At 39.1% G+C, this 17,428-nt stretch overlaps 1 protein-coding gene across 3 annotated transcripts in view; it reads left to right on the forward strand.

Moving 5' to 3' along the window:
* mcu (mitochondrial calcium uniporter) overlaps nucleotides 1–17,428 on the forward strand; it is a 64,389-nt gene that overhangs the window by 35,999 nt on the left and 10,962 nt on the right. The gene's annotated exons all lie outside the window — the stretch shown is intronic.

The raw sequence follows: 17,428 nt of genomic DNA on the forward strand, positions 1-17,428 counted from the left end.
GTCTTGCTAATAAAGATAAAGTGAAAGTTGTCTCAGTCAACAAGCTGCTTTGAACATATTCCCAGCTTCACAGTGTCTCGACTCCTAATGTGTTTCCTCAAGGCAGAGACGACATTGGTCATTAAACATGCAACGCCGTGTGGTCTCTCACTCTGTTTATTACATCTCCCTATTCCCTTCTCTCCGTTTTCCTTGGTCGATGAGCTAAAGTGATCTAGCATTGTCCAATAGTTGGCACAGACAGCCAAAATACACCACCTGCGTCTCTGCGTCAAGGAGTTGGACAGTTTCCCATTTCTAATAACAAAAGATGTTTTCTACAAGAGGCATGGGCAAGGATGTGGGAGTTTGTCCTATTTAAAGATGCACTATTTAACTTTTTTGGTAGAAGGTCCACCACCTGCTGACTTTCATTTTATGGAGATAGATTATGTTTAAAGGTCCCATATTAGACTGTTTTTTGATCTATGTTATAAAGTTTTTCCTCATCACAGACATCCCTGAAATTTTGTTTTGTTTCATTTACACATTTTTTACACATAAACCCTACATATTTAAGATATGTACTTCTCTCACACAGAAAACACTCTGTTCCACCTTGTGAGGTCATTCCATACAGATTTACTGGAATTGGCCATCTCCACTAAACAAAAGATAAAAGGTAGTTTAAAAAGGTAGCTGAAAACTTGAAAACTACCACTACATGACATCATAGCCATAGGTTTTGACAAGCCGGCCTGATCCCATGAGATCTCAGAAGCTCAGCAAGGCCAGGCCTGGGTACTTGGGTGGGAGACCACTGGAAATTCTAGGTGCCACAGTTGGGCGCCATTTGCAAAACCTGTTGTTGTGTCCTTAGGCAAGGCACTTCACCCACATTTACTGTTATGAAAGTGGTGTGTGTGTGAGTGATGGTGGTGGTCAGAGGGGCCAACAGTGCAGACTGGTCCAGGTATGTTTTTGAGGAGGTAACAGCATTATAACATGGATTAAAGCTCACAAGAGTCAATTTTGCGTGATATGGAACCTTTAATGAACTAAGGTCCAGTCTTTGGAAAGGTTACTCTGCTTATAATATGATAAATATTGTCTATCAATAGAATTAATAAATGTAAGAAAGATGAATTTAATGCAATATTATGGAGGAGTGGGTGTTGTACCATTCACCAGAAAAGTTACATAGTTTAAATATTTAAACTTAAAGTTAGTTTAAATATTGAACTCCTGGGACACACTTTCAAATCTTTTTTGAAGCAAGAATCATTTTAATAGAGATTCATAAATCAGACACAGCATTTTAACCACTGGCACTGGCATCTCTTCACTTTGGCTCATGAGATGGGATATATTTTGTTGATGTTTTAGCTGCTGAAAATAGGCGATAGTGGGAATTTTAACAAGAGCCAGATTATGATGGCTGGGTTAACCGTTTCATAGCATCTCGAAAATTGCAGGTCATATGTTGTCCTTCTGCACTGGCCAATATCTGTCAAATTGCCCTATAAAAGTCTACAAAAGCTGCAGTTAGGATTGCTTTTTTTCAGTGCTAGTTTGTCCCATGTCGTAAGGTACATGTGGCTCCACTTCCTGTCCTGTTGTTACTGCGAGTCTTTGGTCTACTGTCTACTGCTCAAACTCAGAGCTTCAAACAGTGCACTTTGTCTAGAGATATTTACTGCTATTTCTGTAACAAGCTTTAAAACACAGGCACACTTCCCCACAGACACTTCACTCTTTCTTGCAGTGACAACCATTTTCATTCTGCAGTACATCTCTTCCCTCAATCTACATTCACTTAGGCTGACTGTCAGACTGATAAAAAAGTGTTCCCTTTGCTATGAAAGCTATTTCTTTGGGTTATCAGAATTGCTTCAGGATTTACAAGATCAAATCAAATTACATCTGGGTTTAAATTAATGACAAAAGAATATGCAGAAAAAATTGGTGACATACTCTGCAGCAGTGGCTGACTTTAAAACTTATCTGGGAAATGGTTGAAACAGGGCAACAAAGTGAAGGAAAAGTCCAAGGTTGTAACTGAAAACTATTATATTACATGTCAGCTAGACTTACACTAAAGTTTAGACTCACTCTCCCATTCAATGTTTTTTCTATATGTTTACTACTTTCTACATTTTAGATGCATGCGGAAGAACTCAAATATATGAAGGAAGATATATGGAATTATTTAGTAAAGAAAAAGTAAAATAACTCAACAAACCAAGTGGAGAGTTGTTAAAAAAAAAAACATAATTTCATGTATCTTTCATGTATCTTACTTCATATATTTGAGGTCTTCTGTATGTATATCAAATGTAGAAAGTTGTAATCATATAGAAAAAACATTGAATGAGATGTGTCCAAACATACGACTTGGTAAGAGATTTGGTTATTTACTGGCCTGTTTGTAGGTGTATGGTAGGCTACGATTATTTAGGTGATGGAACATCCTTTGCAAAGACCAAAATATCTGGAGTCTTTATAGAAAAATACAAACATGTTCTGACATTCATAGGGAAAAAAAGAACAAAAAGAAAAGAAAAGCACAGTTCATTATTTATTTTTACTTCTTTTCAAAATCATGATCTGTATGGGAAAACGGAAATATGGTGACCTCTTTGTCAGGACACAGAGCGAACTAAAGTTGTGGGTCTGAGCTGAAACTCAATTCTGCTGCTGCTCACACGGTTTCACCTAAAAGCAGACTGGCTCTTTACATCGTCACACAAACACAGACAGATGCTCATTACATTATATAGTTGAGGCAGTACTAGCGAATGACCTTTTAGCCTGGTTCTTTCGATCAGAGTGGAATTGTGCAAAATAACTCTGGCGGCTGTATTGAAGATCTCTCTATTCTGCCTCTCTGGTGTTAAAGGCTGTAAAAGTGAATCAAAGACGATGAACTCAGTGGCTTGGTTTGATTGCTCGAATCTACTGGAGCTCAGTGAGTGAGGGGAGAGCTGGAATTTTACTTACAGGGGAAAGAGATGTTACAGAAAAGATTAAGGGAATGAGCTGCCGAACAATAGACACCAACAGAACCTGTACTTCTGTTGTATATAATATAGTGCCTGGATACATTTTGAGCTCTAAGCAGGCTAAATAAGTCTTAGCTTTTATTGATTGGGGATTGTATCATAGTTTTCTTTGGGACAAATCACTTTGTGAAATCTTGTGAGGCAACTGCTGTAGTGACAGGCTATATAAACAAGATGCAATTGGATATGTAAGTGTAGGCAGTATTAGGAGCATTAGTAGTATATTTATTAAATTATTTCACTCTTAAAAAAAAAAATCTGTGATATTTACAAATAACCGTTCACTCTTGAACTTTTTGCATAATTTTTTGCTTTCTTTTCTCAACTCAACCCTGGCAGAAGCGAAGTTGATTGCTAATTATATTGTCGCTAAAAGCCATCTGCCAGAGCTGCCAAGTCATTCCAAGCTCAATCTAAGAGCTGTTTCAAAATTTTGACAGGAATTTAAAATTTCATCTCAAATGTGCTATTTGTGGTGTTAGAGTGCTTTGAGCTAAAAGTGACATCTTAAAATCATCTTTCCTAAAATAAAATATCATGTGAGTGTATTGTTGAAGTTTGTAAACTAATTTTGTAGGGTCAGTTTCAATATAAAGTCTAGTAAATATTTTGGCTGTATATTTCGCAATGGATTTTGGGGATTTACAGAAAAATCTATATGAATCATTTAAAGAAGAGGCTCTTTTTATTTGAGGAAATAGCCTTACAAATCTTTCAAACAATCTTATTGATCATAAACTTTAATTGATTGTGCTGCTCTACAATTTGCTCTGCAAGTCATTACGATTGCATAAGAGGCAAGCTCCCTTTTCGTTCCCTATACCCTCTGTTCTGCTACAAATCTTCCCCTGGGCGCACTTGAATCTCATCACTCAGAGGATATGGAAGAGCTAATTAGTTAAGTTGGAGGATGGTAAATTATCTGCCAACATTTTCTCCAGAGGAAAGCATATTAGTGCGATTGAATCTGTATTTTATGTCAAAGTTTTAAGCAATATGCACCAGACAAGCATTTTGTAAAGAAGTCATTTTAGTGGTGCTTTTCGTAAACCCCAAATACATATCGATTTTTGCACACATGACCATAAAATGCCCTCCTGATGGTAAATGGAGTTTTGGGAAGTCATTCAATTGCATGAGTCGTGGGGCTACACAGAATTGTCAATGCAGTTTGTTATTCTTCTAATCTGGTATTTGGTAACATTAATGTCAAGTTGAGCCTTTAGATATAAAATGTTTGTTAGTGAAAAACCTTGAGAATGTTCCCTTTTTTTTTACATAAATACAACCTTTTATTGCAATTTGTGTCATTTTATCCTTGGAGTGGGGCCACTTCTGACCAACGCTGTCTTACCATCTTTGCATGCAGCTATCTCTGTGTCCAATATTGATGGTAAATAAACTTATCTGCCAAGGACATCCAGTGTGTCTCTCTTCTCACGTCAAAGGACACAGTAACATCCTACACAACTTTAAATATATGGGCAGTATATACCGGTACTAGTTGTTATGGCTGTGCTAATCTCAACAAAATTGGGATCAACTTCTATTTTAGGTTTCATAAAATGTGATAGTGAACTTTAAGGCTAAGGTGATTGTAATTGCATACTTAAATTCCTCGTGAGGGAAGTACATTTACACCGTCTGTGGGCCCATCACTACATTTTGAGCTTGGCTTGGTCAGGACTACCTTAGGGGGATATAGCCTATTATGTGTGTTTTGTGGTTGACAGGGAAAACCAAAGTACCTGGAGAAAACCCAAACACATGCAAACTCTGCCAAACACATTGGTAAAGCCATCTCATAACTCAATGTCCAGTTAGCTATATCCTCTTTTATTCAATCCACATTTCATTTTCTTCTTGTGTATTTTATTCAGCGTTCACTATTTGTTTTTGACGTGAATGCATTTCTTTTGACAGGTATTTGTCGCAAGTTTGACAATCGCCACAAGTGACACTATAAAACACTCTTTTTTTAGCAAATCCTCAAAGAGTATGCAAATGCTTACTACTAAGAAATGAACCCAAATCTGTTTATTTTGCCCAGAGCTTCCCAAATCCCTCAAAGCCTGATCAATTACAACAAGCAGTGCAGCTGTTATGACAGGCGACGTGACAAGGGTAAGAGTTAGATGCCCTCAACCGAGTGCATTTGTCCCTTTGTGATTTGAAGCCCTCTGAGACTGAAGGAAAGTGATGTGGGAAACAATAGTAGAGTGTGTGGTTGAGAAAGCCCTTGAGGAAATGGGGGAATCAAATTGTATTATAAAGAGTAGGAGGAGGGCTCATTGAGTGGCATAGGCTGATAAGGATTAGATATGTTGTGAATGGGAGCAAAAGGACAGATAGTGAGACATTGTAAGTAATAATATGAGGTCATGGCGTCATTTAAAGAGATCAGAGGGGAAAGATGAGAAGGGCTGCCAAAGGCAAAGTGATAATGTTTTTATAATGTTTTAATTTCTTCTAAATAACTTAAAGTGACACTACTACTGCTACTAATATTACTACTGCAAGTAATACTACTGATAGTAATACTGCTGCTACTGCAACTACTTATATTAATTCTACCACCATATTTACTCTTCTCTAACCAAAAAGAAACTTCACCAAGTACCTCTCTCAAAGGGAAAAACTGAGTTTTAACGCTATGCATTTGACTACTACTTGTACTAATTGGACCTTTTTATGTTTTGAAGAAATATAAATATTGTAAACAACACCATATTAATTCAGCTAGCTCTGCAGGTCTTTACTTATTTAGTCGATTAATCAGTTGATGGTCTTAGTTAAGTTATTTTATTTAGATTATAAGGATTTATATGAGACCACATTAGAAATGAGAGGTCAGTGAGTGAGTTATCTTTTTGTCATATATATTTTATTTTGTTTTGGGTTTTTTTTCCCAACATTTTGTGGTCTTACAGTCACACAGTAATGCTACAGAATGTATAAATATACAAATGCCACATTTAACCCCCTCCTCCCCATTCCCAAAGCCCCCCTTCATCCTCCCCACACACCCCCACCCTTAACAGATGCTGAGAAAAACTGGAAAAAACAAACAAAACAAAACAAAAAAATAGAGATACAATAATAATAATATTGACCAGAAAATAATAATACAGGATAAATTAATAATGATTACATTAATAACATACAAAAAATAAATATATACAAGTTACTTACATATACATACATACACATGAATGCGCGCACACAAGTGAGTGATTTATCTGAAGATTAGTTGTTTTTTTTTGTATTTATAATATATGTAAAGATTCAGATAGAACTCATAATTCACAAGTTTAATTTGTCTTTATATAAATGCATTGCTTCCTAATACAATTTCCTGCATAAATAGTTGTCTTTGCATGAACTGCTGTGCCTGTGAGGTACTGGTTGGGTCAGATGCATAGAGATACATAATAGTTTTGAAAACTTTTGCCTCGTCCCATTTTTATTCAATTAATTGATCAGCAGGACATGTCTTTAGTCAACCAAGAATTTCTTTAGTCGACAACAGACATAATTTCAACATTTATGTCTCAAGCATAACATAAATGTGAAATAAATTATCATATTTATCATATTGTATTTCACTATTAAATACAGGCTATGTATTTACAGAAAATTAAATGCTATTGTTCTAATTTGACCAATAAAATCTAGTTCTTAATCAATCTGTCTTCTTTGAAATCTGAGTATTCTTTCATTTCATGGCGCCCCAAAGAACTCATGGGAAAGAGCCACATCACACGCTGACAGCAGAGTGCAAGCCCAGCCCAGGACCCCTCACATCTCCAAAGGCTAAAACTGGCAGCTAATTTGACTGCTCGCCCTCCATGTTCCCCGGTGGTCAGATCAACAGACTACTGCATTTCTCCTGCACCACACACAGCCCCACAGCCACTGGACTTGTGAATATTTGATGCTGGTTGTGAATAGCCTGCAGTAAAGTTGTTGTTATTAACATCGGACAAATAGGACCCAAGAGAAACTAAATGCTGGACAAAAATGTGGGCTTTGGAAAATTCTGTAGTAAAATGGGTTCCAGAAGTCTATAGCAGTTTTAAGTGCAGCTATAATTCAAATAGAATAACATTTACTTAGGTTTTGTTATCTTTTCGTTTGTGAGGAACTTTGAATCGGATACAATACTGGCATGTGGGGCTGTAGTCTGTAAGTTCTTGATAAATTGGTCAATGCCATTTTTGTCTACAAAATATTTTATTAGTCAACTATAGTTAAATGTATATGAATAAAAAAAAAAATATCTGCAGAAATGAGAACACATGGGGTTTTGGGAGTGCCTAGACAGTATACCTTTTCACTTATGAAGATGGGTCACTATGGGTTTCAGTGTTATGTGTTAAACTATAGAAACAGTACACAATAGTCATTGTTCAGGAAGAGCTGCTGTGTGGGTTGCCGTGGATTAATCTCATTCTAGCAAGTGATGCTAATACCTTTTTCATGTAATCCATAGCTTGCAAGCCAGCCAGAAATACTACCTTAATGATACTAGTGTGAACTTGGATAATTATCTCACTTCTTCAACAGCTATTAGCAGTCAGTATAAAGTTGTTGAGAGATTGCTTTGTACTTTGAAATGAAAATGCTGTGTTTTGTATTCAACGCATGTGTGACATGTTGCACGATACACACTGCTGAGTTGCATTTTCTATGTGAAGGTGACATTTTAGTGTATAGACTCCTAGTTTAGCCGAGCAGCTGTCATTGAGCACATAATGGGGTCTGTAGTGAACCATTGGAGATAAAACGATAGCTTTTCTCTCTTCCCCTTTAGGTTTAACAGAAAGATGTTTATTTCTCAGTGCAAATTGGCAAGACTTTGGGGACTGCATAACAGCTGTGAGTATAATACATTGTAACAGATGCATAAACAAGTCCACACAAGTACAGCAGAGATAGTAAACATTGTTGTGAATCATTGAAATAAAGAGAAAGCTTTTTTCTCAAATCTTTAGGTTTAATTCTTAGTTTAAAATGGCAAAACTTTGGGAACTGCATAGTGAAACTAATGGCTGTGAGTAAAATACATTGATATGTAAATAACACATAAGTAGAACAAATACAATAAACATGATTGTGAATCACCGAGCTCCACCTGTCCTCAGTTCTTTGCTCCGCCTGGTCCAGTCTGTGTGAGCGGCGTTCATTAGCACTCTTCTGCCTTTGGCATCTCCACACACCATATGTCCTCATGAAGCCACAGTGAAACAAGCTGACATCACCAACCAGAAGCACTACTCAGTGGATTTAACTCTCCCACATTTCCTCTTTTCAAGGATCGAGCAGCAGATGGGCTTAGCTTTTGAGGATTATACGCGGTAGACAGTTTTGGAGCCTTTATTGACTTTTTTGTTGTTCTTAAGACTTGGCAGATAAAAGATGCTTTCCCTGTGAGAGATCAGGCTAAGACTTCGGAAGGAGAGTTCCCAAGCCCCGCTCCAGAAATAACAAGACTGAAGTTCCCATTGGAAGTTTATTGCCCTGACTGTCACCTCAGATGCTCCAAGATGCAGGCTGTCTCTGTGCAGGCATTTATGAAAGTGGTGTGTGCGTGAGTGTTGGTGGTGGTTGGAGAAGCCGTTGGCACAGATTGGCAGCCTCGCTCACGTTAGTGTGCTCCAGGGCAGCTGTGGCTACAATAATAGTTTACTACCACAGAATGTGCAGTGAATGAATAATGCACTGTAAAGTGTCTTTGAGTGTCCAGAAAAGTACTATATAAAACTGATACATTATTATTATTTAACCATTTATGGTTACATAATTCTCCATACATATGTAGCTTGAGGTGTTTTCGCAGATCTTAGACAAATATTAATCTTATTTCACTGTTGGTGCGTCAACGGTGAGATAAGATGGGCCTGTCAAGATAATAAGTATATCGACTTGTCATGCATCCATCCATCTTCTGCTGCTTATCTGTGGCCGGGTCACTGGAGCAGCAGTCTAAGCAGGGACTCCCAGATAGACTTGTGATGCAGTACATGATATCTTTAATTATTATTAATTGTGTTTATCTTATGTATGAGTGGGGAACTTTCTGTTTTTTTTGTTTGTTTTGTAGTTTGACTGCATTTTAGCTGTAAAGGGTTGTCATTTTTATGACTAGTTACAGATTTTAGGTTTCATTTCGGTTCAGTTCTATTATATTTATAAGAAGTGGTACTGTGGTTATCCTTCTTTAAGGATAAGGTTTGCATAAAGAATTTCTATATGATCTATATCTTTTGAGAAATTTTCCCTAACAGTATATTGCACATCAAAATTTGTTAATGTGAGATGTCTGCAATAAGCTCCTTCGCCAAACTTGTAATCAACTTTACTTTGATCATAGAGGCTGTGTTGTTTAGAAATCTTTATGTTTTTTTTTTTGTTTTTTTTATGGCTGTGACCTGAACTCTATTTCAGCTGCCTCAAAAGACTGTACTTAAAGTCTCTCCAGCAAACTTATTTTTTAAGTCATAATGAGCACTGTGTGTTCAAATGTTTTGTCAGGTTAATATTATCCAAAAGGATTTCTGACAGTTCACCCAAGTTTGACATTTGCACTGTTGAGATTTTGAGTTTTCAAGCATTTTTTCTTAGAAGTATTTCATTAGCTGCACACTCACCTGAATGAGACTGGCAGACTTTCTGTGCCTTTAGAAATCTTCTTTTGTACTCTTTTGGCATAGAGAGAAAAAGAATTTTGAGAAATTCTGAATGAATGAAAAGTTGAACAGTGTGTACCCATGTTGGTGAAAAATCCAGTTATCTAAGCTCAGATTTCAGTGTAAAACTTTAAGAAAGCTGATATGAAAGGCACTTGAAGAAGTAGAATTTATGGTTCCTGGCTGATCCATTAACTTCTGGGTCAGTTTATCAAAGCAGAGCTGATGTGAAGGTGAAGAGCCCTTGAGCATGACATTCAATTCAGAAGATGTCTTATAACTGTATTTTAAAGCTCTCATAGGAGGTTGTACTCTATGTCCTTTGATATACTATGCCAGTCTATGTGGCTCTTGTTTGGACTACACAGTTGCATCTATGCTTACATATGTACATATGTATATATATGTTTGTAAAACATGCTGTACATGTGGTGCTGCGTGTCTGTGTCATGCAACAGCAGTTTTAATCTGTGTTTAATCAGTGAAGATTGTACAATGTGGATTCCCCTGAAGAAGACTTATCTCCTGCATCTTGTAGAGCATGTTGATAGTTACGAGCTCATTGGCTGTGATGGTGGGAAGAAAGAAAAAGGGATAGTAGTAATTGATCTGTGCTTATTCAGCAGCATTGATTGGTCTTTGATACATAGGTTGCATCTTTCCTCTCTGCAGGAAGAGCAGGGGCTTAGTACAGTCAGGACCGTGTGCAAAAAATTGTTGATCTTGTTTTTTTTTTGACTACAAGAATGCTGAAACTGATTTAAGTTTAAATGAAATAAAAAATAAAAACTAGGTAACTAGGTGTGTTGGTTAAGGGAATTGTGTGTGTGCGCTGAGGGGCTGAGTGTTGCGTGACCTCCACTGACACAAGCAGCTCGTGCCATCTGGTATATAAGCAATTAAAGGGGGTCATTATGTGACCCGCACACCCCTGAGTGCACTGCCACTATACTGTATCCGTCTATTAAGTATGCATGCCTCTGCATCATTTTACACAAATGCAGTTGTTTCTCTTATCTTTAGCTTTTAGCCAACTGACCCACCATTGTGTGAATGGGGCAGGTTTCTTGGAGGGCTGAGGCGGTGACTGAGTGCTGTACTCTGAGCTCATAGTGAAAGCCTGCACTGCTCGTTAATAATGCAGCACTCTTGTGTTGTTGAAGGGTGGGGGCAGTGTGGGGGGTGTGGAGACTGTGGGGTGTGTGGGGTCCGGCTGCCCACTGAAGGAATGCTTTCATTAAAACATCTCTGAAAACATTCATTCACACCAAAGATCTTATCCAGGCTTAAAGCTGCCGTGATCTGCCATTAATTAATCAAAGGATGTCCAGTGCTGAAAGGCAATTTATCGAAATGGATTGGCAGATTAGGCTGGAATTATTTATAGATCGCAAGAGCAGGCTTCTAATCAGGCAAAGGTTGCTTTTGCTGTCAACTCTGCAATGCAGTGGAGATCAGATAGGGAGAGGCTATGTGCTTTGTCACAGTTTGTGTCTTGGTTTGAGGCAGAGATATGCTTTGGTGATGAAGAAAGAGGCTACAGATCAACTCTTTGTTAATAGCATTGACCAGTGAGAAACACAGCTGAAGAAAATAGAATAGATGGCATTTTTTTGCATTACATAAGCAGGTGCTGAGGTGGAGTGTTGTGATTACTGTCACTCCGTGCTCAAACCTCTTTTGCAGCAATTTGTGAGTGCCCACTTCATCTTAAGTGTAGGTCTTCAGCAGGTAATGTGGAGTGTGGGCATGCACTGCCTCATAAGTGGTTCAGGAGCATTGTGGCTTTGTTCACCCAGTAACAGTGGGAGAGAGGTGAGGAGCTGAATGCAGGAGAGTGCCCTCAGAGCAGAGGACACACAGCCAGGAGCTATGCATCCAAAAGTGGACACATCAGCTAAAATCTGCTGCTCCACAGCGCCCTACAACATCTAAGGACTTCAGACAGATGCAAATCAGTCATTTACATTTTATGTTTTAAATGAACCATTCAATTAATCAATACTCAATAGATTGTTAGAGGTCTCAGTCATCACTGAATGTGCTCAAGCTAATATAAATGTCGTGTGTTTATTTCAGTTTTGGTATACTGAAGTCTTTGTGTTAATACAGTTACAACCATTGTGTATGCTGTGTGTTGTAACATGAAAATCTCAGCTCTTGCATCACAAGACCTTGCACCTGTAAAGGAAATGATGAAATCTGGACATCTAAAAGAGTAACCTTGGGCACAGATATCAGACACAGTGGGGAACCTTTTCCCAGATTCAAGCCATAAGCAGGTCTTTAATGTGCATGAACAGCATAATTAAATCATCACATATGTTCTCAATGGGCTCATAAATAACTCTGTTGTCTACAGCTACGGGTTTTCTGTCTTCACTCTCTTTTTGAGCTCTAGGATGGGACTGACCTGGATCCTGATTTATTTGTCCCGTTGGGAGATGGTACTTTCCTTGCACTGAACTCCCCGTGACCCCACCTTGACTCTTGTCCCTGGGCTTTGTCTGTCAGGGCCGGGTAATGGATTACTACTTCCTCTCCTTGACCCAACGCGTGACAATTACACTAGATCTTAGATGTGTGTCCTGTCCTGGTATAATGGGTGCCAGCTCTAAAACATATATTTGGGTCACAGTGATGGAGGGTATTTAAATGCATGTGTGCAATAGAGCAGAGATGCTGTTAAGATGCGCTTAGCTATTTCATGTATGACCAGCTCCTCAGGTCCCTGAACATCACATTACCATGTTCATTATGGCCAGACAGATGCCGTCGTTGTGTATAAAAATGAGATGGTTTTGTGTCCCTTTGAGAAGGCCACTATGAAACAGGTATTATGTTAAAGATGTTATCTCACAATATGTAACATATCCAGACTCCCACTCTGCTCTGTTCCCATACTACCTCTGCAGATAAAAGGATATTTGGTGAGAGGAAAAATTACAAGAAATATAAACTGCTGTGTCATTTAGGCTTAGTTTTGGTGATGCTAAAGGGAACTAATAATTCTTTCTATACACAATGGAGGGATTTGGTGTTACAGATGGTACACCCTCACATTTAGTCGCAAAACCAAACCACTTTTATTCTGGTGTTTCTGTCGATTTGCATGTTGAGCTGGAGTTTCCATTCACATTCAGAGTAGTGGTTTTTCTAACACTTGGAGGAGCTAATAAATCTTGCAAATTTCAAGTGTGTAACATCAGTGGAATATGACACTGAAATGGGAAGCTGTATTGACATTGGACTGCAGCTTGTCGATGGATCATATTCTTTCCATAAGCTATTCATTTTAGTTGAAAACCTAAGCACATATTTCATTGATTGACATTCATATGAACATCACTGTGTTACGTCAGGAAGTTTAGAAGCAGGGGAAGACATAGAGCTGCTACTACTGTAATATGAAACCCCTTTTTCCTCTCTGTTTCACAGTGTCTTATCACCAGCATGCTGTGCAGTAACTAGACACAAATTCGCTCTCTAATTGAAATCAAGTGCACGCAAGCACATGGCCGGCTGTGATGAAATGCGGTGTGGGTTAAAGCGCAGTGCAGATGAGGATTGAGCGAAGATCAGACTGGCCCGATCAGGATTCAGAGCGCGTGCGAGAACGGAGGAGAAGGGGAGGAGGGAGGGAGAGGGGGGATGGCGATGGGCAACCCCGCTTTCGAGACGAGGGATTCCTTTACTGCAGTGATCAGCAACGAGTACACCCCTCCTCCCCTGCTACATCAGTGTGATTTAAAAAAATATTTTTTTCTTTACTAGCACATGGCACAGTCACGTTTAAGTGGGTGGGTACAGTAGCAGCGCATGGTTGGCAAGAGCTACTCGTGATTTGTGCTACTATTTTTACGCCAGATTTCATTTTTGTCCAATGCTCCCATAACTCCCTGCAATTAATCATCACACTGAACGCCTCCTCCAACCGTGCTTGTGTGTCAGTCTTGCCAAGTTTAGCCTTTCTACCTCTTCACTATATGACATTGATTCCAAGGTTGCTGTGCTATTGACTGGTAGCTGCTATACGCTGTTAAATATTTCAGGCAGTGTTTCAGTGGCGAGGAAGAGGAGGTGGGGGCATGGCCACTCCTGCAACTGCCACCGACAAACACGCTAGTGAACTGACTGAAGCGCAACACATGCACATATGGGGGGGGGGATCTCACACAAGCAATGAGCCACCTGCAAAAGTAGAATCACAGGAACATGCTACGTCACCAGAGCAGATGGAGGCGCGAGGAGTACACAGAGGGTTTGGCACTGTTATGAATTATTTTGCCCTCCCCACTCTTGTCAACTTAATGAATGAGGGCTTTGTACTGCAGACCTTGCAGTTATTCCCTTATACAGTCCATAGGAAACCCCTTTCTCAGTCTGACGCGCACACATTTGCTACTAAATGTACAGTTTGTAATGCAATTTGAGCTGGAGTTTGTAACTTCCTGGTATCTGTTTGTCTTAACAGAGATGCTGTTTTGACTCGAATGTTCCATTAAACATACTGTATCTATTTGCAGTTATTCAATTATGTTTTTATTTCTCAAACATACCTGGGTTAACCTACATTCTTGGTCACCTCTCCGCAGTTCTGACTTGTAACTTGGCCTCTTGGCGACACCTGCTTGTCTCCATGGAGATAAAAAGTGTAATGCCATTCTGTGGAACATTGAGAGATGTTTGTTTTGTTTGCATTGTTTACTTGTACAACACAATATTAATTAGATGGATTAAAAGAGCGTTGGTACTTTATCTAGCCATAAGGGATCAAGTTAATTTCTGGCTAGTACAAAGATGGGCAAATGTAGAAGGCGGTAACTATGGATACCCACTGCTAATTCAACATGTAAATCACTGAAGGCTTGGAGGCGAAGGATTCACACACTCTTGTCCAATTAGAAAAGCCAAAAGACAAGATGAACTGTCATACCAGAAATGTGGACAATAATTTTGGTTATATAATTAGTTATTTTGTTCTTATTTGTTTCGTAGAGTTGCGAAAACGTTCAGTCTTGACATGAAATTGCACAAATACTATTTTGAATTGGAGCTGTGACAGAATATTGAACACCTGCAAGGTCTCCATCTGGCTGCACACTGAGTTGCCATAGAGTGTGGATAATCAGTGTTGCATTATGGGGCCCACTTCTCCTACAGCTGGTCCTCCTTTGCCTCTGAACACTCCTCTTAGGGAAAAATACACAGTCAGCACAGTGGATCCATGTTTGACAGCACGCCAGTTAGCACAGCAGCGCTAATTACATTTTAACATCGCGTTATGTTCATTCATTGACACATTTACCATAATGTTCAGGATTATTGTCAATGCTTAAGGAATGTAAGTGTTTTATTTGTCATCCCTCTGGAGTTGTTGTTCTGTGATTGGCAGTGAGACTCTGGGATTGACGACTGTGTCTTTTAATTAGGAACGGTTGATTGGCGTTTGTTTGTCAATTTGTGCCTCTGGCCTCACCGCAAAATGGGAGTGAATTCCCAGAGCAGAGATTTTAAAAGAGCAATGAGAATTTTGCAAAAAGAATATTTTATAGTACTTGCATCTGCATGTCAGGGTTGTGCGCAGTTTTTTTTTTTAAAAACTCGCATCCCACAACTACAAGATTACATTTCACCCGTAGTATGTGAAAAACTTCTTTATTCTTTGAAATGTACAAGTGTAGCATAATTAGCACAGGATCTAGTTTGTTCAGTTCAATTTAGTTTTAGTTTTAGTTAGCTCTTTAGAAATGTTAGCCCGGTGATGTTGCTCTAAACAACTGCTGCTGTTGTTAAATGTACTCCAGCTATACAATAGCTTGTTAGGCTTTCCCTGGTGTTCCTTCAGGAGTTAGTACAGACAGTCTTCTGGCTACATCCCAGTCCCCTGCCTCATTTTTGCTCACACCAAACAAACTTTATTTTCTTTTAGACAAGAAATCAACTTTGGTTGTTCTCAAAAAGTCTCCTTGCTGGCAGCTTTACCCTCAACCTCATTTGACCAATTCCCAATCCCCTTTCTGTTCTGTACTGTATCATGGGCCACAAATGAAGGTTACATGCATCTAGCTACCTCTCTTACCTTACTTCACAGGAGGTTAAGGGACTTTGTGAGGCACATTGTGTGCTTACTTTTTTAGTTTGGATAAACCTGAGTAGGAGAAAATGCGGTAGAAGAATCATACTTGCTTTATCGTGCCACAAACTGCGCATGTTATCCAATACTTGCCATCTCAACAAACCAATCCTTCATATAAGGTAAAGTTCTGTGTGTCCTTGCTGTGGGTATGGTTGGAGGGGCACATCTTTGTCTTTATTTCACGCCTGCCGCGACTGTCCGTTGTCGTGGCCAAACCGATTAAACCACAGTTTAGGTCAGTGCTTCAGATTCCGCAGGCGTCTAGTCCCTGCAACAGAGATTCATATACACAGACACTTACCTGCCATTTTGAAAAAGTGGTTTCACAATTTAACTTAGCCAACATTGTGCTTTGCCTCACTGCGGTTGTGGTTTGATTGAGCACAGGTCAATGTTTGTGAGTATTGGAAATCTAATATTACAATTGCACTTCAGTGAATGAGAGTAGTAGAGCGATGGGGAGGCCTGCTATGCTCACTGTGGTGCAGTCATATTAGGTTAAGGGCTGAACTGAGAGATGCCCTGTATTAAATATCATGCACTGTCTCACACACATACACATACACACACACACACACTCATGCACATTTGCATGAAGCATATTGCGTTTGACTATAATGCCCAAGTCCTGCATTGCTTTCCTGGGATTGCCTTAGCAAATAATCAATGCTCTATAAATGAGCACAGATTAGATTTTTCATTTGCATTTTATGGCCAATGTCCTTCTGAATCTTTTGTCTAGGCTACAGACAAAGCTAACAGCCACAATATGTACATTGACTTTTAAACCCCATGGCTTTTGGTTGCCATAGAATCCACTGCTTCACATGTAATCTAGAGTGCATTGGATATTGGACTGACCAGGAGCTACATTCAGGAAACAACAGTTGATCTATCTTTGTAGGCGATTAGTTGTATAAATGCAGATGGGGAGAAATAACAGCGTTCACTGTTTTTCACATTATAGATTGTTCAGTCTTAACAAACCATTAATCAAATTGCTATTTCTTCACCCTTCCTGTTTTATTGATTTGTGTTTCCTTTATGTGGCTTTCTGACAGCTCGTGCAAGTCTTTGATAGGAGACTTGATAGAAAAAGTCGTGACGTGCTCTGTAATTTAAAGCATGTGAACCGCATATGGACCCGCCTACTTCTGCAGAATAGAAAAGGGTTTCCCCAGCCCTGCTCTGCTCCTCTCTCCCTCCTCCTCCTCTCATCCTTCCTCTCTCTCTCTTTCTCCCTCTCTTTCTCCCTCTCTCCTCTAACACAAGTGAAGATTTTATACTAAACCACAATATTGGTTTTGCAAGCTGTTTTGGCTGTTCCCTCACCGTTGTGTCTCCCTCTAAGTTCATTTGTTTTTGAACAAGAGTAAAAATAGGAAGAGAGCAACCGTCTGTGCTTTTATGAGTTAGTTCATTATTTCCATGGGTAGGAAGCTGAAAACAGAAATCTCCTAATCTGAACTCTGGGTGTGGCAATGTGTGGAAACATGTTTAACGGAGGAAGCCATTTTGTAACTTAATATGCTTCGAATGGATTAGGGCAATGGTTTGTG

Source organism: Boleophthalmus pectinirostris, unplaced genomic scaffold (genome assembly GCF_026225935.1).
Source record: "Boleophthalmus pectinirostris isolate CB_2022bp ecotype Guang Dong unplaced genomic scaffold, ASM2622593v1 HiC_scaffold_5, whole genome shotgun sequence".
NCBI classification, from domain to species: Eukaryota; Metazoa; Chordata; class Actinopteri; order Gobiiformes; family Gobiidae; genus Boleophthalmus; species Boleophthalmus pectinirostris.